Source organism: Symsagittifera roscoffensis, chromosome 5 (genome assembly GCF_963678635.1).
Source record: "Symsagittifera roscoffensis chromosome 5, txSymRosc1.1, whole genome shotgun sequence".
Taxonomy (NCBI): Eukaryota; Metazoa; Xenacoelomorpha; order Acoela; family Convolutidae; genus Symsagittifera; species Symsagittifera roscoffensis.
Window position 1 is genome coordinate 54,566,850 of NC_087066.1, and position 23,773 is coordinate 54,590,622.

Below are 23,773 nucleotides of genomic sequence, written 5' to 3' on the forward strand. Positions count from 1 at the left end.
GTCATTTTCTCGCTTTCGACACAAATGCAAAATTTTTTCTAAACCCTCCTTTTTTTCTAATTAGAAAAAAAAATGATGTTTAATATCAACGACTGACCAGTTTCAGTTAATCATATAAAGAAAACCTTTGAATTACGAACCCATTAACAAGTTTATATGATAGTTAAATTTCGATACATCGAAACGGGTACTTTTGGGGAACTCAGAATTTATCCAACTTCCCGATATTGGTCATTCTTTCTTTTTGCATCTGATCACCCAGAGTCCTGTCCTATCAATGTTGAATGTAAAAATTGTACCTCAGACTAGAATGATAATCTTCTGCGAAGGAATCTTTGTCAAAATAAAGGGGTTCCAACGCTCCTTCATTCTATCAGAAAATTTCAAAGTAATCCCCAATTTATTTCGAAACATGAATTATACACAGCACCATTATTAAACCAAGCAATAAATACTGGCATCTTATACTATGCCTTGCAAATAGGCTAACATTTCCCGTTCCCTGCGATTTAGACCATATTGAATAAGCAGTGAGAATGACAACTGAATGTCCCATATGCTTGGAAGTTTGTGATAAAAAAACTACATAAGAAAATTACCTCCACAACCAGCACATTTAGTTTGTGTTATATAGCGTGTCTTGCTATGCTAATTAATGATTAGAAATGAGGAATTGTGTTTGAGAGTAATAAAGGGATGTGCTTCGTGATGTCTACCTCCTTCTCAGCTGAGTCTAAGCTGTTTGATTTATAAGAGTGAGTATTAATCTTTTAATTACTATTTTTGAGCTGTTTTACTGTAATGGCTCTCTCTCAATTAATGATTCAATTACTTTCTCATTGATTGTTTGCATTAAGTAAATATGAGTTTAACACTTTGTCATTGACATATAATGGCATTGATATTTAAGTCTAATTCGCACCAATTATGGTAATTAATAATGAGTAACTAACATAGGCGTGAAGCGCTATGTGACACTTACACACCTGTTGATAGTTCCCTGGCGGCTAATAACCAAGGGAGAACTTGAGTTAGCACGCACCGGGTGTAATATAGCACTGCATTAATTTGATTCGTAATATGCGTAGAGGTGCAATTGATTTGTACTTTTCAATATAAAGGCTAAAGTTATAGGTCATTGATTTACACAAATTATTATTAAACTCTGAACTAAATTTAAGTACATTCAACATGTTGAACACAGTTATATTAGGACTCAAATATACGCAAATGCATGCCCCTAACTGCTCAGAATATATTCATGGTGAAAAGGATTTAGGTTTAAACAGGTCAATTTAAGTCTGATGAGACAATCCGATTTCAAAGTTATTTTGGCCACGTAGTCAGTCTTATAGGTGATTTATGAATGTGAGTTCAATGAATGCCAGTAACTGGTCAAATTTGGCTTAAGCTCTCCTCTCTCCCTTTTTCGTTAAAGCTCGTTTCGTTCAAGACAACCTGTGATTCTTGTGTTCTGCTTATGTTCCCCATTGAGGAGCAGGCTGAGGTTAGCCTTGATCGGTTGGTTGGCGTTTGATAGGCATTCAGTTCTGCTTGTGTTAGTACTATGTATTTCTCACGAAGCTTGGACCCATCCTTTTGGAAGGCCTTCCTGTCAGATGCTGCTACTGAGAGCACCGGTCGAAGTGCGATGGTTCCATCCTGCCCTTTCAGAAACTTCGGAGTCAATCTTCTGAAGATGGCAAACCGGTGGTAGAGGTACATGATGAGTGCATGCAAGACAAGATTCCCCAAAAAGACTATTGCTGTCAATGTAAGGGAAAGCCGTAATGGTACACACTGTTCCATTTTATCCACTAGGGTGGGTTTCAGCAATCTCATGTGATGGGCGATCGGCTTTGCGATGTCATTTAGCTGGTCTGTTTTTGTCAGGTGAGGGCTGTCTATCAGTTTCGCTTTTACTTCCCGCAGTAACTTAACTCCGGCATCCGTTTTTGATTCATAATACGGGAGTTCTGTTAAGTCTGGCAATTCTGAAAGAAGATGCGACAAGGGGTCCGGCAAGTTCACGGTAATCCGTTTTGCTGGAATTTTGTCACAGCTAGCGAGGTCCGGCCTAATTTTTATGTATTTGCTGATCAACTGAGTCCCACAGTCTAATGTTATCAGACAAATATTACAGCCTGCATGATCTTCCCGTTTGGGGGTGTTCAGCTCTTCAAGGCTGTACTCTCGTAGGGAAAATGACGCACTGGCTGATGTGATGAGCCAAATCCCGTAGCCCAAATTCGTAGCTTTCTCCGGCGTAGGGAGAAGTATCTTTTCCGTTTCGCACACTTGCAATGCCGTCATGATTGAGTGGAAATATAGTGTGGCTAGGCATGACGACTGGCCAAGATGTGTCTCCATAGCTTGATGGCAGATCCGGTATGTTGAGCTTCCCAAACAATTGGCGTACTGTTTTTCTGTCAGAACTGTTGTTTCCATAGAGTCCTCTGAGATTGCCAGATATGATCCTTCAGTAACCCATTTGATGGCTTCGGTTGGGTCACCTTGTGGCATAGGTATCACATGGGCCCGGTAGATCTGGAAGGCTGTTTGACTCGATGCGTACGGTATTGCCAAGTTGAGCAGAAGTCCTTCCTCAATTGTTGTGACATCGCGAAGCAGTTTCGCGTCATAATATGAGTGGATATCGCTTGGCGGTATCGCAAGTGTCAATCGGTGGTTCTCCTCCTTTTGGCTTTTGTATACTGCGTCTATGATCGCCAACAGGGATTCTCGCGGTACCAGAGACATCGGTAGTCGTTGGTCCAGCAGAGTTGGTATCGAGTTTAAGACATTTGTCTTAAAGGCATAAAGTGCGGCTTTATAGCTTGTTATATCTGCGTAGACAACGTTTAGTAGTGATGCTGCTGTGTCGAAGTTGAAATTTATCTGTTGGTTCGAGAACAATGTTTGTGTGCAGTCCCGCAAGATATGGAAATTGCCTTGAATTGTTGCAAACTGTTCTTCGAGTATTTTCCAATGTCGGTTTTGATTTTCGATGGTTTGTTGTTGAATTGCTCGGATTTCAGACAACTCAATCGAAATCGCAAAGAACTTTTCGTTGCTCGATGTTTCGATTTCTGACACATAGTCCGTAAGTGCCATTGAGTATTGTTCCAAGCTCTCAATGTTTTTGGCATTTGCTTGAGCCTGGTCCTGGCACGATCCGAAAATTTCCATAAGTCCACATCCTCCTGAATTTCCCATCATTATACCAGAGCCAAACAGACCAATTCCGGCGATGGCCGCTGCCGCAATTAGTGGAGCTCCCCTGCGGGTACGTGTTGAGTCTAGTGGGTTTTTGTTGAGGAAGCGGGAAGTGTCAGTTCTAATGGCTTGGGCTTCTTGCTTTGCTGCTGCAGCCTTATCCTCGATCATGTCCAGGAGCCAGTCAAGGTTGAATGGGTCTGTAGTTGAATTGAAGTTCGTGGAAAAATCCAGAGGGCACTCTATAGAGGGTGTTCGCCATTTCTCCGAAAGTTTGTTGAGGTAATTCCTCATTGTTGTCTTCATCGTGAAATTGTACTTTGGGAAAGGAATTAGGAACTGGACATTTACAAACTTTTCTGCCAGGATGATCTTACTTTCTTTGTGGAAGATTATCCCAGATGAAAGAACATCGTCGTAGGATGCCAAAGTACGGCCTATTTGTAGGACGAGAAGCAATAGTAGCATTGTCCCTTCGTGGTTTAGAGTAATGTTCCTGGTTAAAACTGTGGCTTCGTGTTTTGGGTGGGCGTTGTGGTATTTATTTCTACGGTATAAACAGTATGTTTGTTGTTTAGCCAAGTTTGGTGATTTTGATATTTCGGTGGCATTTACTTCCAATCATTGAGTTCGTATTCAGGTTGTGTTGGTTTATTTAATGGGTATGATACGGACTCAGCAAATGATCATCAAGAGGTCGACAAATTGTTGACTTTTGCCAATTTTATCTTGTCACTGCACTTAATTTGGCTCACGCTCAAGTTGTATTCCGTATTACAGTCAATTTTAGTTAAATCACTGACTATTAATTTAATCCCAGAATGTTCATCCGAGTAATTGACATTCCATATGTACCCGTTCTAAAGTGGCGAATGTCCCCAGTGAGTCAACTGTTGGTGGTGGCGAGTCTGGCTGATACGGCGGGTCACTGTAGCGTCCACAATGTTGCCGTTCGGACCGACAAATTTGGTTGGATTTCGGTACCACCTCGGGGGATCATTTGTCAGGGATTACTGCTGCCCAAGCTGAGGGCCTATGTGTCAGAGTTGGACGGCCCCGTGGTCATGGTGCAGCTGACGGAGGCAATTTCGGTGATTGAGATCTCCTTCACCGCAAAATATGCTGACGTCAGGCTGTGGTGTCCCGGGGAGGAGCATGAAAAGTCTCTTTGTGGGAACAAAGACGAGAGTATTTAAACTCAAAACTTGAAGCTTCCTGTAGTTTGTATTATCGTTGTTGTATATATTTCTCGTTTTCAATTTATTCTTCATATTGTCTCGCAAGTTTTCTTGAAGCAGTTGAGCTGCTGTCTATAAAAGGCCATAAGCAAGTGCCAGGAGCAACTCTCACTTTTTCGAATGTAAAAGGCCATAAGCAAATGCCAGAAGCAACTCTCACTTTTTCGAAAGTAAAAGGCCATAAGCAAGTGCCAGAGCAACTCTCATTTTTCGGAAGTAAAAGGCCATAAGGAAGTGCCAGAAGCAACTCTCGTTTTTTCGAATGTAAAAGGCCTGAAATCCGCGATAAGATATTAATTTCGTTCTGTGTGTTTTAGCTTTCACATTTCTGTTTTTCCTTGAGTTAGTACTACAGGTAACCAGTTGTTCATTTTGAATGGATGTACAATTGTATAATATTTTTCAGTTGAGCATGTGTTTCTCTGTGCCTTGGGGCAGGTTTATGTTGTACTGCTGTCCGAATGGCAGCTATGTTCAGTTTGGGGCCAGTGAGAGCTGGTCTGAGCGTTCTCCGCTGTGCCCTCCGTTGACGGAAGAAGTGCAAGAGGGCGGCTCCCTGATGTTCGTTGTGATGAGCGTGGTGACGGCTCTACTGTTCTTGGTGGGAGTTGGGGCAGCAATTTTAAAACGGAAGTAGACGTTGTTTACTGGACTTTGTTTTAGAAACTTTGAACTTTTAATTTTACTTTTAGTTGTTTAGCTGATTACATTTAATTCATACTCGTACTTTTTCACAGTTTTTTGTTTCATAAGATCAGTGATGATTGTGCTCATGTGGTTTTTTTTCGTTTTAAATTTTCGGAGTTTGGGTAAAGTATGTCACGTATCGCTTAACTGTTGTCATCGCTTTCGTGAATTATATGCATTTTTATTATTATTATTTTTTTTTTCGCAATGTTAGGAGCTGAGTCTGGCTTCTTCTGTTTCTTCGCGTTTTTGATGACTGAGAAATTTTTCAGTTGAGAAATGAAACGCAATGTTGAGCCTTCAAGTTCGTCCGCATCCAAGCGGAAGACCCGATCTGTTGCGGTAGACAGTCTTTCAGAGCTGCATTCCGTCGCTGAGTTTACGAAGAGCCTGCCGCAGGTGATGAATTTGGCCTCTTATGATGGTCTCAATCGTGAGGAGCCTGCCCTTCTACGTGACTTCGTGGCTGTGGAGTATACAGACAAAAATCGACGGGTGAGTGCATAGTGTCTGGTTTCATGTGCAAATACAGTAATTGGGAGGCTTGTATACATAAATATATATATATATATATATATTTTTTTTGTTAGCGCTTTGTAAATGGCCTTGTGTATGCAGACCGTGCACTACGGACATTTGACTTGTTAGCTACTCGCGATGATGGCCCGCAGGGAGCCAAGATGTGGATGGGTCTTCAGCCCAAAGATGTAGCGAAGAGGCCTAAGTTTTTGAATTGTTGGGCGCCAAAGGACTCGCAAATTTCGGATCAAGCCTACGGGTTTCTGATTGTCACTGAGGGTGAAAATTTCACCCGGTTTCACAGTGATTTTGAAGAAAACCTGGATAGCCTGATCACGCTGTATGGCGCCGGCGAGAAGGTTTGGGTTTTTACCAAACCCAGTTATGTTGGCCGGAAGCTGGAAGATGTGATCGATTGCACGGAGTTGATGCAACGGTTGATCGTTCACAAGGAGTCGGTGCTCTGTTGTGTTCAGCACGTTGGTGATACCGTGTATCTTCCCTATGGGTGGCTGCATTGTGTCATTACCATCAAGAATATTTCGGGGTGCTCATCTCTTTTATCAATCGGCTTGCGTGTCCCTCGCCAGAGATTTGAGAAGATGTGGAAATTGATCTGCGACAGAATTCCATTAGATAAGAAGAGGGAAGTTAAGTACGCTGAGGGTCCTCTTTTCAGCGATTTAGAGAAGAGGAAGAAATAATGCATAACTTGTTTATTTCTGGTCGAATACGAAATGTAATTTCATGTTCTCAATTTATCATCATCAGTTTTTTTTTTCAAGAGCTTTAGGTGAGATCTGATGAAGTGTTTTTTCCAGATCTCAATAAGTTGGGATCTCCTAGTGATCTGACTTCCTGTTTTTTCCTTATTGGGCATTTGATATTCATTAGGCTCAAAAAATGGTATGGTTAGTTCTCCTCGTTTTTGGGGGACGTCCAAATTTTTTATAGGTAATGCTTAAACATGGGCAACAGGTGGATTTTTTCATATCTCGTCAAGTTGAGATCTCCTAGTGAGCCGACTTCTTGCCTGTTCCTCATTGGTCATTTGATGGTCATTGGGCTCAAAAAATGGCATGGTTAGTTCTCCTCATTTTTGGGGGATGTCCAAATTTTTTATAGGTAATGCTTAAACATGGGCAACAGGTGGATTTTTTCATATCTCGTGAAGTTGAGATCTCCTAGTGAGCCGACTTCTTGCCTGTTCCTCATTGGTCATTTGATGGTCATTGGGCTTAAAAAATGGCATGGTTAGTTCTCCTCATTTTTGAGGGACGTCCAAATTTTTTATAGGTAATGCTTAAACATGGGCAACAGGTGGATTTTTTCATATCTCGTGAAGTTGAGATCTCCTAGTGAGCCGACTTCTTGCCTGTTCCTCACTGGTCATTTGATGGTCATTGGGCTCAAAAAATGGCATGGTTAGTTCTCCTCATTTTTGGGGGACGTCCAAATTTTTTATAGGTAATGCTTAAACATGGGCAACAGGTGGATTTTTTCATATCTCGTGAAGTTGAGATCTCCTAGTGAGCCAACTTCTTGCCTGTGCCTCATTGGTCATTTGATGGTCATGGACAGTGCCGCAAAGCTGTTTAAACATATATGAAGACTTTGATGTCACTTTTTCGGAAGATGTCGTAGATGATGTTAAAAACTGAATGTTCTTGTAATTTATCGAGTCCACATCCTATCTTGGGAAGTGCGATTTGTTTGATTCCTTGTTCGATTAGCTGTTTCTTCATGCAGCGGAGGCTGCGTGTAAGATCATAATAGGATGGTTTTTTGAAAAATTGAGATTTAGTCACTAGATTGAATATTGATTTGTTTTGAGAAGGAATGTGCATTGAAACTGAGGCTCCGATTTGTGGTGTTTCAATCGACTTCAGCGTAGGTTGTAGTGCTGGGTAGGCATCGCGAATTTGCTGTGCTATGCCCTTGCTCATCTGAAAGTCACTCGAGACACAATGTGCGATAGAGCCTGGGAAATACAACAGATCACCGGTACCAAATATGATATTTGGTTCTTGAATAGAGTCTTTGCTGCTGCCAGCTCCATCATTCGGCCTCGTTGCCTGTTTAGCGCGTTTAAGGCTACTTTTTAAGATGATCTTCTTTTGTTCTCTTGGAGGGAATGTTTCATTTGCTTCAGCTGCTTGTTGTCTTATTTTTGCCTGGTTTTCTTTCCGTGTAGCTTTTGGGCTAAAGGTAACCGGAGCGACTTCGTGTCCATCTACTGTTCTCAGACCATATTTGCGAGGGTGCTTCTCCTGAGGTGGTATTGGGTGGTATCGTACGTCGTTGCTGAATCGAGTTTGTCCATAAATCCTGTCACGTGCTATGGCTGCTGCTTTGCGTCTCGTTCGCAGTGGTTCTTGTACGTGTTGTTCCTCGGTAGTTTCGTCGCGTCCTTGCGCAATTGCACCTGTTTCTGTCGCTCCCGCTCCGTCCATGCTATCTTCTCCGAGGTGTACGTCCTGTTGTTCAGGCCCTGGTGGATTGATTGGATCCAGTTCGATGTCAGGTGGAGATGGCGGTCGTGGTGGCACTATTTGCACTGGTTGCTCACGTGGTGGTGGTGGTGGTGGGGGCAGCACTAATAGTGGCGGTACTGGAAGTGCTACTGGAGGCGGTGGTGCCGGTGGCAGTGGTGCCATAACTACTGCAGGGGGTGGTGCCGTTGCCAGTGGTCCTCCTATTGGTATTGATAAGCGGATGGTAGTCGGAGTTGCTTGTTGGATTTCGCTGTCTTGTTGCGGTTGAACGTCGTCAAGTAGTCTAGGTAGATAGTCATCAAATAATCCTGGCTCACTGCGGTACTTGCTTAGTGACGGATCTACCACGAATTGAGCCTCATCGATTGGGTCAATGTCTTCTGGTTGATGCTGTGGTCGAATCGATCGGAGTCGGATTCTGTGGACACACTGTGTGTGGTTGGTTCCGACTTTCCGTACTATGTAATTGCTGTTAGTTAGAACTTTTTCCACTCTATACAAGGGGAGCCACACTTGGAGTGACTTATTCCGGGTATCAGACTGATTTGTTAGAAGAGGGTTGAGGAGGAGACAGAACGAGTGAAGTACTAGCGGTTGGGCTAGTGCTTTCTGGTCGTAGTATCACCGGTATCTGTGATATGATGACACGATGTTGTCTTTAGTCTCTTTGAATTTTTCGAGCATCGCGTCTTGTAACGCGGTTACAAATTCGGCATTAGCCGTAGCAATTTCCAATGCTTTGGTCGAAAATCTGAGATCAAGCGGTTTGGTAGGCTCTCTCCCGTGAAAAATGGTGCTCGGACAACATCCGATGGACGAGTAGTATGACGTATTGTGTATGAAGGTCCCAAGTGGTACATAGCGGTGCCAATCGGTCCATTGGGCGTCAGTATTAAGTTTGAGGATCCTCTTCAGTGCCCCATGGGATCTTTCCACCAGTCCGATGGTTTGTGGGTGTTTAAGCGTTGCGTGTCCAATTTTGATGTTTAGAAGGCCTGTGAGTTCGTGGATTAACTTAGAGGTAAATACACTTCCCAGGTCCGACAGTATCCTTTTTGGCACATAGCTGTGCATGAAGAACATCTTCGTTAGTTCTCTTGCCACCGTATCAGCGCTTGCGTTCGTCATTGGTGCTGCGAACAGGTATTTTGAAAAAACGTCGATTCCAGTTAGAACAAACTTGTACACCGGTGACTTTAGCGGTCCGACTATATCGAGCTGCATCATGTCACCAGGGTATGATTGTAACAAGGAAAGTGGTTGAAGTGGTGGTGTTTGATGTTTACTCGAAGCATTTTTAAGCTGCGGGCACGTTAAACAGTTTTTGACTGTGTTGAACAGAAACTCCGAGAATCCGGGAAAATAGAATCTCCTTCTGAATTCCTCTGTGGTTCGTGTCATGCCAATATGTCCTCCTGTCATCGAGTTATGGACTCTGTATAGGGTTTCGTTCCACATGTGTTTTGGTACACAGTACTGTTTATGTTTTATTTTACCAGTATCGTCGTAGAAGTTGCGGAGAAGGACTTCGTCTTCGATGACAAGTCGATTGAATTGCTTTGCATACTTCTTTAGTCTGCTATTTGCATACGTAAGATCTGGTATTTCGCCTGTTCTTATCCACTTTTTTACTTCTTCAATGTCAGTATCTTGTTGTTGTTCCTTTTTCCTGTCAATTGGCTCATTTTTGGAGTCTAGTTCAATGTGGTTCTCTGCTGGATCTGGATACTCTATCGCATTCATCGTGGGTCTCTTCAACATTACAAGCGCCTTAGGCTCTATTGTTCCTTGACTATCACATGTTGTTTGTTTGTCGAGATATGCTTGGTAAAGTCCTAATCTTTACAGGTTTGCTACTAGAGCCTCATCGACCTGTTCTGTTTCAGAAAATGCCTCATCGATAGCTTGAACCAGGTTAAGCGATGCATCGGGTACTCTTGGTGTTGTGTCAACATAAATTTCCCTGACTGGTATTTTGTCTGTCAGTTTTAGTGTGAGAGACGCCGACGGGTCCGTTTGCATCCTGGACAAGAAGTCTGCTGCGTAGTTTGCAGTTCCTGGGATGTGCGCGATTATGATGTTGAAAGACAGGACTCGGTCCAGGAAATTCCACACAGATGGCGGTATGGTTTTTGCCTGAAAGAATTGCGTCAGACTTCTATTATCTGTTAATACAATCACTGGTTTGACTGATCCCCAGATGTAGTGCGAGAAGTGATCAAGTGCGAAATACAAGGCTAGAAATTCTTTGTAGTAGATTGAAAATTTCAGCTGTGCTGTATTGAATAGCCGAGAACCAAATGAAACGGGTGCGCACGTCTTGATTTCTTCGTTTTTCTCGTTTTTGACGTAGTCCTCGACCATTAATACGAAACCAGTCCCGTGGTAGCTGGCATCGCAAAGTATGACATACTGCAGTCCTGGCTTGGGTAGTCTGAGTGTCAACGTGGTCGCTTGTATTAAGTCTGCTTTGAGAGTTTCAAAGTTTTTATGGTGATGTTCAGTTATTTCAAAGTCGATCTGCTTCTTCAGCAGCTTATAGAATGGTATTAGTTTTTCACCAAGACTCGGCATGTAGTTCCTAAAAAACTGCACAAACCCGATGAGTCTTTTTACTTGTTTCACTGTTCTTGGCATTTTTATTTTGCTTAGAAATGCGGAAATTTTTGTTTCCTCTGGCGTAACTCCTTGTGGCGTTACTACATTTCCTAGGAATTTCATTCTTTGTGTTCCTATTTCGCATTTCTTAGGTGAAAGTTTTAAGCCTGATTTTCGGATGCATTCGAATATTTTCTTTAACGTGGGTATTAGTTCCTCATAATTATTCACCGCACTTCCTATATCATCCATGAATTGTGTGCACAAACCGGCTGCTAGGCATGGATCGAGGTAGTGACGGATGAATGAACTGAATCCCGTGACAGATTTACTTAGACCTTGGGCTAGGCATTTGTAGGCGTACGTCCGCGACCCGAAATTAAATGCCAAAAGTTGGACCGAAAGGTCATCTGCCATTTGCACACAATGGTATGCTTGTGAGCAGTCCAATTTAGTAAACAAACTCTTTCCGGCAAAGTGGTTTGATGCATCGGTCATGTTTGATATTGGAAAATTGCTATTTATATAGTCCGTTTTGATTGAATGATTGATGCGCCGGAGGTCAATCAACATCCGCAATTTTCCAGATGGCTTTCTATGTGCAAATAACGGACTACTGTATTTAGAATGTGACAGTGTTGTTATGAGTCCAAAGTAGTGCATCAGAGCTAGCTCAACCGTCAGTTCATTCCTTAGTTGGATGGGCGTAGGTGGTCCTTGAGTGTACAGTGGGCGTTGATGTTCGGGTGTCAACTTGATCTTTAGGTCGGAATTATAACCCACGTCAAATCTGTGTTTGGCAAATATATCCGCATATTCGATGAGCAAATGTTCTACTTCTGATCTTTGGTCATTTGTCAACACTGAATTCTCCCACTGAAAGTTACTCAAAAAGGTCAACCGGTCTTGAATGTTATTATTTGGTTCAATTTTCTCAAGACCTTGAAAGTAGAGGATTTGGTCATAAATTTCCCTTTGAATACTGGGAAGTGATTCTGGGTTAGGGCACGTTTCGGGCGTCGGGAACCAAAATTTCTCGTATTCGGGTGGTGGTTTTTGTTCTGAGCCTATTGAAGGGCTTGTTTTTTGCGAAATTGTTTCACTGATTCCGAGTTCGACATTATCCGGCTGGTTCATTTTCGCTAATGCCAAAGTTTGCGGCTCGATCTGTATTAAATTTTCGTACTCGGTTAGCGTGAGTATCGAAAATTTTAAGGGCAACGTTAAGTTATGTTCCGTCATATTAAATGCTGTGATGTAAACGGTATTGTTTTTGGTAACTTCATTTATCGATGAGGTTACTGCCAATTCGCACTTTTCTTCTAGTTCTTGTGATGGAACTACGATTCCCGTCGTTTTTTCCATGTCAGTCAGAATATCTTGCAATTGGCATTCGATTATGATTGTTTGATGAGGTGCAATCATTTGTTTCTTAGTGAGAACAAGAGGGAATTTTTTCACTCGGTTAGTGCGTCTAGGTGCATTGACGGGTTTAATTTCGTTGATTTGGAGTGTCAAGTCTGGAAAGTGAAGTAGATTGTATTTTGAGCAGACATGTATATGGTGTTTTTTAAAGAAAGGGTTTCCCAGGATCGTTGAATTCGCTGAACTCAGCACTAGGAACGTTTCCGTAAAGTTCATACCTGCCATACAGAATTCAATGGTTACTTCAGTTTCAATTGACACCAGTTGGCCTCCTGCCATTCGCACTTGCTGGAGGCTTGATTTTGCCGTTTTATAGGGTGCGAATAGTGTTTTTTCGTTTTTAATTTCATCGAATGTTTGTTTCGAAATTACGTTTGCACATGCTCCTGTGTCAATCAGAACTCTTCTTTGGAGGCTTGGCGCTAATCTTATTTTCATATAAGTTAGCACTGTTCCTTCGGTTGGGATGACTGCGTACAGATCAATAATTTCATCGTCTTGTACATCTTGAATATTTGATTTGCGTGATTTTCGCAATTTACGTGATTTTTGTGATTTAGATGAATTGACTGACTGACTTTGTGGCTGAATTAGTTTTTTGGTTCCATTTGGAACGGGATATTCTGTTGCTGCTGTCCCTGTGGCTGGGGTTTGTACCAACATTGGCTGATAATATGGCCAAACTTCCCGCAGTGGTCACAGAACTTTGATCCAGTGCGTACTGCTGATGTACTAGGATTTTGCGTGTGCACCTGCTGCATCATTGGTTGTGAGGCTTGTTGGGCAAACGGCTTGTTCTGTTGTGGCTGCGTGGCTATCGCTTGTTGCTGTTGGTGTTGTTGAGGGTACATCTGGTTCGGAGAGAATTGGACATTCTGTTGTGTATGAGGATAGTTCTGGCTTTGTTGGAACTGTGGGTTCGGTTGAATTCCAGGTATCTGTGGGGGAAACTGGAACATTTGTGGGAGGTACTGCAAATTTTGGAATCCAGGGAAACCTTGGTTTCCGTATCCCCCATCAATTCTCTGCTGTCCGTTCTTTTTTTCTTTACCAAATCTACCCCTTCTTTGATTGTATCCTTGTTGTCCATTCCCTTGATATCCATTCCATTGATTAGATGTATTGTTCTGGTTTGGGCTTTGTCCAGTCCCTTGGCTTTGTGCATTATTTCCGTGATTTTGTTGTTGTTGAGTTTGATTATTATTCCCACCAGTGTTTTGGCTATTCAGTTGAGAGCTCTGCTGGGTTTTTCCGTTGTCACCTTGTGGCCGTGACTGGATCATTTTTCTCTGATCCGATAGCTCAATACGGACTTCGTTGAGTTGTTTCTCAATTTGTTCCTGGGCTGTTGTTAGTTTTTACAACGCACTGATTAGGTTGTGAGAAACTGTATCTCCAATTTCATTGAAACTATCTTCTGGGTAATCCTCATTACGACAGACGTCTCTAATTGTCATTTGTTTGCGTGCAAGGTTGCAAAGTTCTTGTACTGTTGTCGCAGCTGGTTGTTCCATCATCTTCGAACGGAGCCAGTTGGGCATGCCTTTTATAAAAAGACGTTTAATTTGGTTGTTCCTATGATCATTTTCTGCGTCAAGTCGTTCTTGACGTTGCGCCGTCTCTCCATGGAAACGCGCTGCGTCTGCATCAGCTGCTGCGCCTACTAGTGCCGCATCGAGTGGGGCTACGGCAGGTAGATCCGGTGTCGGGTAGGCTCGTTGTGCCTTTTTTGTGAGGTTTACCAGGAAATTCTCTGGTGAGTCTCGCTTGATATCAAACTTTGATTGTTCAAGTTTTAGCACGTGGACCTCTTGCAATTGAGGGTTGCTAAAATGGTCGCGTAGTGCCGCTAGACTAAGAGGTACGTCGGCTCTTGTTAGTGCTGGCAGTGTTTGGTAGAATCGCAGAGCGCTATCTCGCAGGTGCAACTGTAGAAAATTCGCTTGCTGAGCATTTGCGATTCCCGCAACTCCAACGTATCCTTGGAAGAGCTGTTCGAATTGGGCGAAATCTTCGTTATCACTTCCGCCAAATGGTTCGACTGAGATTTGAGCGTGCGCCATCTTATCACAGTTATATGATTGTCAAGTCTGATTCAAAATTGATTTCAGATGAATCAGTTGCTATTATATAGTGGAAACAATTAATGCCTAGTGGGTACTTAAAATTTAATGACGCAATTATCGTCTTTGAGAAAATATATAGAGTAGTTCGTACTATGATTAGTTACGAGTAGGGGTTAATTAACTCTTGTTTCTATATTTTAAACTATCTACTTTTTAAGTTAACTTGTCTTGCGGCTTTAATATTATTCCACTATTTTTTTTGAAATTTGGTTAGGATTTAAGCACTGGATAGGTTTTCAGGCGGTTCTCATGGATGATTTCAAATGACTAGTTTCAAATGAGCACTCATCAATTTTACTTTAAGCACCGAGAGTTTTAAGTTTCAACTAACTGTTTTTGTACACTGTATCACTTTCCTGGAGAAGTGTAGTAGTTGTCATCAACACAAAACAGTTGAAGTTTCCTTTTGCCCCTTGCTGTCGTCTCTCACTGGCTGAAGTCAGTTTTTGTTTTTGCCCCTCTTTTTTTCTGTTTGAGCAAGTTACTGCCGTGATCTTCTTTTCAGCTTTGTGGCTTTTGGAGTCGTCTTGTGTTGGATGTCGTCTTGTTTTCACTCTTAATTTGCAATCAGCTTCAGCTTGTCTTGAAAGGTTGGTAACATCATCCCACTCATAGTCGCCATGTTATATTTCGTGTCTTGCTATGATAATTAATGATTAGAAATGATGAATTGTGTTAGAGTAATAAAAGGATGCGCGGTCTAGGCTCTATATCTTCGACTCAGGGATGTGCTTCGTGATGTCTACCTCCTTCTCAGCTGAGTCTAAGCTGTTTGATTTATAAGAGTGAGGATTAATCTTTTAATTACTATTTTTGAGCTGTTTTACTGTAATGGCTCTCTCTCAATTAATGATTCAATTACTTTCTCATTGATTGTTTGCATTAAGTAAATATGAGTTTAACACTTTGTCATTGACATATAATGGCATTGATATTTAAGTCTAATTCGCACCAATTATGGTAATTAATAATGAGTAACTAACATAGGCGTGAAGCGCTATGTGACAGTTTGCGTTAATTGTTATAATAAATTCAAGCTAAGAGCTGGTGCACCATTCGCAAAAACTCCTTGTCCCATTTGCAGGCAGATTACTCATGTAACTAATATGATAGAATCTGAAGTCTGCAATACCTGCAACCAATCAGTGTTATCCAGAAAGGGTGAACATGTGAAAAACCCTTATGTTACTGTATGCAATAATTGCATTGATAAAACCAAAAACATCTGCCCTTGCTTTTGATTAGTTTTGAGCATAAATTTCTTTGATACAATGGCAAACGAATGCCCTGTTTATCTGGAATTAAAAACATCCATTCAATTAGGAAAACTTCTTGGAAGAGAATATCCACAACCCTTTCATTTTATTTCGAATGAATGCTATATGACTCTAAAATCTAAAATTAAATTGATTTTTGACAAATTCTCATGCCCAACATGCCGACGGGATGTTCACGTCCTAAATCTAGGAAAAATTGACGAAGGTAACACCTGTACAGGCAATCAAAAATGACTTAACAATTATGCTGTTTGTTTAGGAAGTTACAAAATGTTCTGCTTGGTAATGGACATTGATTTTGTATAACAACAATTGGATAATTTCTGCAAACGATACGGTACTGGCTTCCACGACGAAAAAAAATTAACTGTCAAAGGCAGTAGTAGATTTTATAATGTTATCATAAACGCGTTCGTCAGCAACGACGATGTTATCAACATCAATTTTCTAACCTCTAACCAAATTATGAACTAATCTTTCCTCAAAAAATTATGCTTCAGATAACCTTACCAGCTTTTATACGTAAAATTTTCCAAGTTTGATATTTTTATTTCCAAAACTTTCTTTATTTTTCACAGCCAATTTTACATTACTTTCAAAAGACCATTACACAACCCACTCTTGAATGCCCGATTTGCTACTTACAAAAATCCAAATTCAAGAAACAACATAATAACCAGCCACACCATCCACCATACTTCATTTGTATAGACTGCCATGAGCAAATTCTGGCTCATTTTTCAAAATATGGACGAATTTTATGCCCCATTTGCCAGGTCCCAAATTATACCTGATCATTTCTCCAGTATTCCCTTTGTAGTTTATGCGAAAGTATGGTTAAAAGGGCAAATTGGGGAAATAACCAGAAACAGAGTATGGCAAGCTATCGACACCTTACCGATTGCCATCAAGGTATCCCAATTTGCACAAGATGCCTCCCTCGTACAGCAAATATTTGTCCCTTATGTCAAATCCCTTATATCTTCTCCAACCCCTGGAACTAATCCTTCACCACAAAAAGATGTCCATTTACGATTCCTTTACACTCTTCCATTTGGTAGGGCATCAAGAGTTCAAAAATCCACTCACAACATATTTATCTTTTCAAATAAAAATAAACACAAAACTCTTTTTATTAATGCTATATTATATACTATTTACCCCCCCCCCCTCCGATTTTTTCTAGTCCTTTTTACCTATAAGAGGGGACCCCATGGTGAGCCTGTGGATGACCCCAGGTGGACATACATTTAAGATTAAGGGTTAACTAATGCCCAAATTTCCATATGTGCTTTTACTAGATAAGTTTAATATCTGGGCTTAACTCAGTGTTTTAAAATGCTTTATGATTTTCTTTCCTGTGGTTAATAAACACCATGATCGTCTTTCTTCATTTTTTCATAGGGGTTTGTGTGAAACCACAAGATAAGACTTTTACTTTTTATATATATAAAACTTTACACTTTTATAAATGTCCTTCATCATTCAATTTTGATAATAAGCCTTAGTATCCGCATGTAATTCGGGATTTTGAACATTTTACTCATTTTATAGTGATGTTTAGCATAATGGAATATGACTCAATATTGAATTGAAACTGTAGAAATGCCGACCCAGCACCCGAATTAATTTAGTTTCTTCAAAGCTTGTCATAGATCGATTATTGGGGGGTTTGTCTTGTTCGATGTAGTTTTATTCAATTATGTTTGTTTCAAAGTGTTCTGAATGTTCAAGGTGCACGGCCTAGCACAACCCCGACAGTCCAAGTCCCCGTTGCTTACACCTAGTCTTCTTCAAACGTTTTGTTCGCTATATTGTTCTGTTTGTTTAGCAAATGTGCAAGGTGTGTACACTAGCAAGTGATGGCACTCTTGACACTGCTGGTGTCATCTTCTCTCTGAATCTGTCTTCTTAATTCTTTGCTGAAGCTCAGGATATTACATAGTGTTACTTCGTCAAACACTATTTTCTTATCATCGCTGTGCTTTCCAGCGTTCATTGTCAAGTTTGTGTGTCCCGCCGTGCCCAGTCGCACAACTGGCTTCATCGGTATCTTTGTTTTCTGGTTTTCTGCTTTCAAAAATTGTGGTACAAGTCGTCTCACTCCACTGTATTTATGATACACCCAGAAAAATAAGATATGAAGCATCATTGAAAGTAAAAACGAAATCAGGCTAATTATAATCGATTGTTTCAGTGTGTCCAGGTTATCGATGTGTCTCGCCAAGCTCGGTTTCAAAGTTTTCATCTATGTTGCTATTGGTTTCGCTATATCTTCTAAGGCTTCGTTATTTGCGGTTGTGGCTATTCTTGTGAGTTTTTCTCTTACATTCCTAAGCGTATCCATGCTCGCATCCACTTGTTGATTGTACGTCGGCATTTTCTCAACCGAGGACAGTGTCCCAATCAAGTGAGCCAAAGGGCCAGGAAGTTTAACGTTCACTTTGACCGCAGGAATATGCTCACAACTGCTCAATTCACTTCGTATCTTGATGTTTGGTCCCATGATCTGTCTGCCGCATTCCAGCGAAATAAGGCAAATTCTACAGCCTTTGAACTTTCGCATTGTAGAATCGGACGAGGACAAGGTACTCGTTTCCATCGAGCTGTATCCATCGTGAGCTGAGGTAATCAGCCACACACCAAATCCCAAACTTTTGGCATGTTCTTTCATCGGAAGGAACATTTTTTCGGTGTCGCAAACCTTCAACGCATCCAATGTGCCTTTGAAGAATAAGTTTGCTAAACACGAAGAAGGTTCTATTTCCCTTGCCGTATTCTCATGAAATATTTGGTATTTGCTGGATCCTATACACTTGTCTAGTTGTCCTTGGCTAATAGCTGCAGTTTCCATCTGATCCTCCGATACTGCTAGGTATTCCGCTTCAATTTTCAATTTGAGAGCAGACTCTGGTTCCAGCATCGGAATTGCATCTGCTTTATATACCGTAACAGCTGTCTGTCTGCTCGCAAGAGGTATTGAAAGCGTCATTAGTAGACCTTTCTTGATGGTTAATGTATCACTTAGCAATTCCGCTTCATAATAGCTAAAGACTTCGCTTATCGGAATAGCAAGAGAAAGTCGGTCAGCAGACAGTACTTGCTCTTGTGCTACCACCCTTAAGATTTTCTTCAGGCTATCTTTCGGAACTAAGGACATCGGAAAGTGTTTCTTCAAAGCGTTTAAACAGCTGTCATCAAGTTCATCCGAAATGCATACAAAGCTGCTTTGTATGTCTTGATATTTGCGTACGCAAGTGAAAGCAAGGATGAAAATGAATTGTAGTTGAAGTTGATTTGCTGTCTGGAAATCAGTAGCTGGTCACAGTTGCGAAGAATGTGGATGTTGTTGGCGAATGTGTCCAGTTGTTCGTCTATAAGTTTCCAGTTGTTGTTCTGTATTGAAATCAATTCCTTCAGTTCGGCGAGTTCTTTTTTGATAGGAAAAAAAGTTTTTCGTTCGTGTTTGATCTCAGACGATGTAGATCGGTTGCTACTGCCTCGGAAATATCAGCTAGCCGCATTATGTTTTCTGCGTTTTCTTTTGCTTTTTCCTGACAGGATCCGAAAATTCCGCGTAAGCCAGATTCTGAATTTCCAACAAGAATTTCGATTCCAAACAGGCCAATAGAAGCAACTGCAAGTGCAGCAATTGGTGCTCCTCTGCGTTGTCTGTTTTGTGGCAGCTGGTCCGGGTTCAGAAATTCTTTCGTTTCCGCGTGTAGTTCAACTTCGAGTTTCGCCTTGTTCGTTTCTTGCTTCACTTGGTTCAATAACCAATCCACGATGAAGAAGCTATCGTTCGAGTTGAAACCGGTCGAGAAATCTAAATCGCAAAAGAGAGATGGCTGAGTCCAGTAGCTGTTGAGTTTCTTCGACAGGATAGTATAGTCGTCAAGAATCGTTAGGTTGTATTTCGGGAAGGGAACAAGAAATTGTACGTTAATAAACTTTTCGGCTAAAAGTATCTTCGTTTGCTCGTTGAATAGGATGCGATTTGGCATCATTTCCTCGTCACTTTGTATCGATTGAACATCAGATTCCCATGCTGATGTTTTTTGTACATGTAGAAAAGTGTGGCTCACTAATAAGATGTAAATCACATGAAGATGGTGACGCCACTGTAACAAAATAATTGTGCTTGTGTGTCCTTAATGTTTGTAGGTTTTACTTGATAAACTTGATAATTAAACATAGTGAAAACAAAATATCTTTTCTGTTTACATATTTAAATTCATGTGGCATGTTCCAATTTCTAAGTTTTAACGAGGTTCTCTAGTTGAAACTAGTTGAAAAAAACTAGTTGAAAATTCCCTTGTAAGAAAGGGAGAATAAAGGAGCAGGTGAAACCTGAATAATTAAAGATTGAACCAGCCGCCGGTGTATGCTTACAAGCCAAAGGACTGGCCTCAAATCTTCAGTGTTTCATTTTGCTTAGTCAGCAGCAACTCAGATCTCTTAACAACTTCTTTTTCAAAATAAGTAATTTTTCTTTTCCACTTTAATTAACAATAACAAAAAACTAGCCTTTTTTTCCAAATAAAATAGAGAAAAAATTCTCGTTCAAAATTCGATAAGCTTATAAATCGAGATACGCATAACTGAGGAAACCCGGACCATAAGGACTAAAAGGACTACAGCAAGGACAATACAGACGACCAACCAAAAGTGCAGAAGTAGACAAAATCAAGGGTGACCCAAGAATACTAAACCATCATCGACCTTAGTAAGAAGATAAAATATTGACGAACAAAATAAGAATAACTCAATCTCCCCTCATAGGTAAATTTCTTTAAACTGTTCGATTCGTTTATATAAACTTATAACCCTGTGCTTTGTATTTAACCAGCTAATTAAATCATACCTTTTCTAACTATTGTTTCTACTCTAACTTTTGTCAAGACAAATTGACGATCTAAGGTGAGACTTATAACTTGGGATAAAAAATACTAAGCAATCAATCAGCAATGACCGCTTAGTAAAACTGGTGCGACCGCAGCAAGAACTACTCCTTAAAAAATTCCTTTTCCAACAAACTCGAAACAGCTAACCCGTAATCCACTAAATACTTGCCGAAACTTAAGTTTGAAGTTATCATCACTAAAATTAACGAAATCCTGTATTAAACTAAAGTGCTCAAAAAATTATTAAATAACTTCATTCCTTTTTTCGAGGGGGTTAAGTGGTCATATGTGCGATCTAAGAGTACCCTAAATTGTATGATAAATTGAATTCTTCATCACAATAAATCCAACCATTCACGCTTGTTGCTATTTATTCTAATCCTTCATCATTTATCGAGGCTTATCCTCAATTTTCCTTAAGCTCATTTTATTTTTACCCAACTTAAGCTAATTTAAACCTATATAATCCATCAGTAAAGCTACCAATTACTGAAATTAAGGGGGAAAATAACAAAAACTAAGAAGAAGGGACCGGATTTGGGTGTTTTTTTTTTAAAAATCATTGATTTTTTATGACACAAGTTGAATATACACCTAATAAACATTAAGAATACGCACTAAAACCAATCTTAAACGTTATTCACCTAACAACAAACACCACGTTGTAGTTTAAGCACAAAAATATTAGGTTTCACAACAAAAACTAAAGCTAAAACACTGACACATCTACTTTACATTGATAAACTAGGTTTAAGATATCAAAAGATTCGTTTTTGTCAAAACATATCCCATCAAAAATTTACATTCCATCGGAGTTTATCCGTGCGATCAAGTTGTAACTTTGCTTGAGGGCTGAGGACAGGTTCATCTACTAGCCCGAATACCATTTTTTCTATTATAAGTTTTGTTCCCAAGTTATTTGTATTTTTGTGTTTATATCAAAAATAGGTCTCTGAGGAACAAAAATAAATTTACATCCCTTTGGAGTTTAGCCGTTCGATCAAAGTGTAACTTTGCTTGAGGGCTGGGGACATGTTCACCTACTAGCGCAAATACCATTTTTTCTATTATAAGTTTTAATCCCAAGTTATTTGTGTTTTTGTGTTTATATCAAAAAGAGTTCTCTGAGGAACAAAAATAAATTTACATCCCTTTGGAGTTTAGCCGAGCCAATAAGTTGTAACTTTGCTTGAGAGCTAAAACCTGTTCACCTACTAGCCCAAATACCATTTTTTCTATTTTAAGTTTTGTTCCCAAGTTATTTGTATTTTTGTGTTTAGATCAAAAATAGGTCTCTGAGGAACGAAAATAAATTTACATCCACTTACATCCATTTTTTATTAGCGATCAAGTTTTAGCCTGATAAATTTTTGCATGTTTAAGCATAAACAAAGTATACTATAGCTTTTAGACAACTTTAATATAAAAAACTCCATTTCAGCTACCATAGTTTCAGGTTTCAGATTAAAGTTTCAGTCAAAACTTTTTTTAAAAAATTTTAACAAAAAAATTGAAGTTCTAATCCAGTAATAACCTAAAAAGCATATGATTATATTGTTAATCATAACAAAGTCATCAATAAAACTTCACTTGACCTAAGTTTCAGGTTTCACCTAAGATTTCAGCGAACAAAAACTTGAAAAACTTGAAAAATTTTTTAAAAATGTTTTCCAAAGAAATTTTTTTCTTAAATCATTATTAATAATCTTTGTTAAAAATCAACAAATCCTACGAGGTTTTCATTACTCTAAAACATAATAATCAAATAGTACAACTTAGCTTAAGAAAAAGAAAACAAACACGGTAAAAATTAATGTCAACACATTTTAAAATGGACATTCAGCCGTTCGATCAAAGTGTAACTTTGCTTGAGGGCTGGGGACATGTTCACCTACTAGCGCAAATACCATTTTTTCTATTATAAGTTTTAATCCCAAGTTATTTGTGTTTTTGTGTTTATATCAAAAAGAGGTCTCTGAGGAACAAAAATAAATTTACATCCCTTTGGAGTTTAGCCGAGCCAATAAGTTGTAACTTTGCTTGAGAGCTAAAACCTGTTCACCTACTAGCCCAAATACCATTTTTTCTATCATAAGTTTTGTTCCCAAGTTATTTGTATTTTTGTGTTTAGATCAAAAATAGGTCTCTGAGGAACGAAAATAAATTTACATCCACTTACATCCATTTTTTATTAGCGATCAAGTTTTAGCCTGATAAATTTTTGCATGTTTAAGCATAAACAAAGTATACTATAGCTTTTAGACAACTTTAATATAAAAAACTCCATTTCAGCTACCATAGTTTCAGGTTTCAGATTAAAGTTTCAGTCAAAACTTTTTAAAAAAATTTTAACAAAAAAATTGAAGTTCTAATCCAGTAATAACCTAAAAAGCATATGATTATATTGTTAATCATAACAAAGTCATCAATAAAACTTCACTTGACCTAAGTTTCAGGTTTCACCTAAGATTTCAGCGAACAAAAACTTGAAAAACTTGAAAAAATTTTTAAAAATGTTTTCCAAAGAAATTTTTTTCTTAAATCATTATTAATAATCTTTGTTAAAAATCAACAAATCCTACGAGGTTTTCATTACTCTAAAACATAATAATCAAATAGTACAACTTAGCTTAAGAAAAAGAAAACAAACACGGTAAAAATTAATGTCAACACATTTTAAAATGGACATTCAGCCGTTCGATCAAAGTGTAACTTTGCTTGAGGGCTGGGGACATGTTCACCTACTAGCGCAAATACCATTTTTTCTATTATAAGTTTTAATCCCAAGTTATTTGTGTTTTTGTGTTTATATCAAAAAGAGGTCTCTGAGGAACAAAAATAAATTTACATCCCTTTGGAGTTTAGCCGAGCCAATAAGTTGTAACTTTGCTTGAGAGCTAAAACCTGTTCACCTACTAGCCCAAATACCATTTTTTCTATTATAAGTTTTGTTCCCAAGTTATTTGTATTTTTGTGTTTATATCAAAAATAGGTCTCTGAGGAACAAAAATAAATTTACATCCCTTTGGAGTTAAGCCGTTCGATCAAAGTGTAACTTTGCTTGAGGGCTGGGGACATGTTCACCTACTAGCGCAAATACCATTTTTTCTATTATAAGTTTTAATCCCAAGTTATTTGTGTTTTTGTGTTTATATCAAAAAGAGGTCTCTGAGGAACAAAAATAAATTTACATCCCTTTGGAGTTTAGCCGAGCCAATAAGTTGTAACTTTGCTTGAGAGCTAAAACCTGTTCACCTACTAGCCCAAATACCATTTTTTCTATTATAA

General features: G+C 39.5%; 1 protein-coding gene across 1 annotated transcript in view; it reads right to left on the reverse strand.

Annotated features, from left to right (window-relative positions):
- LOC134846007 (vacuolar protein sorting-associated protein 29-like) overlaps positions 1-23,773 on the reverse strand; it is a 151,527-nt gene that overhangs the window by 90,300 nt on the left and 37,454 nt on the right. The window lies entirely within an intron of this gene.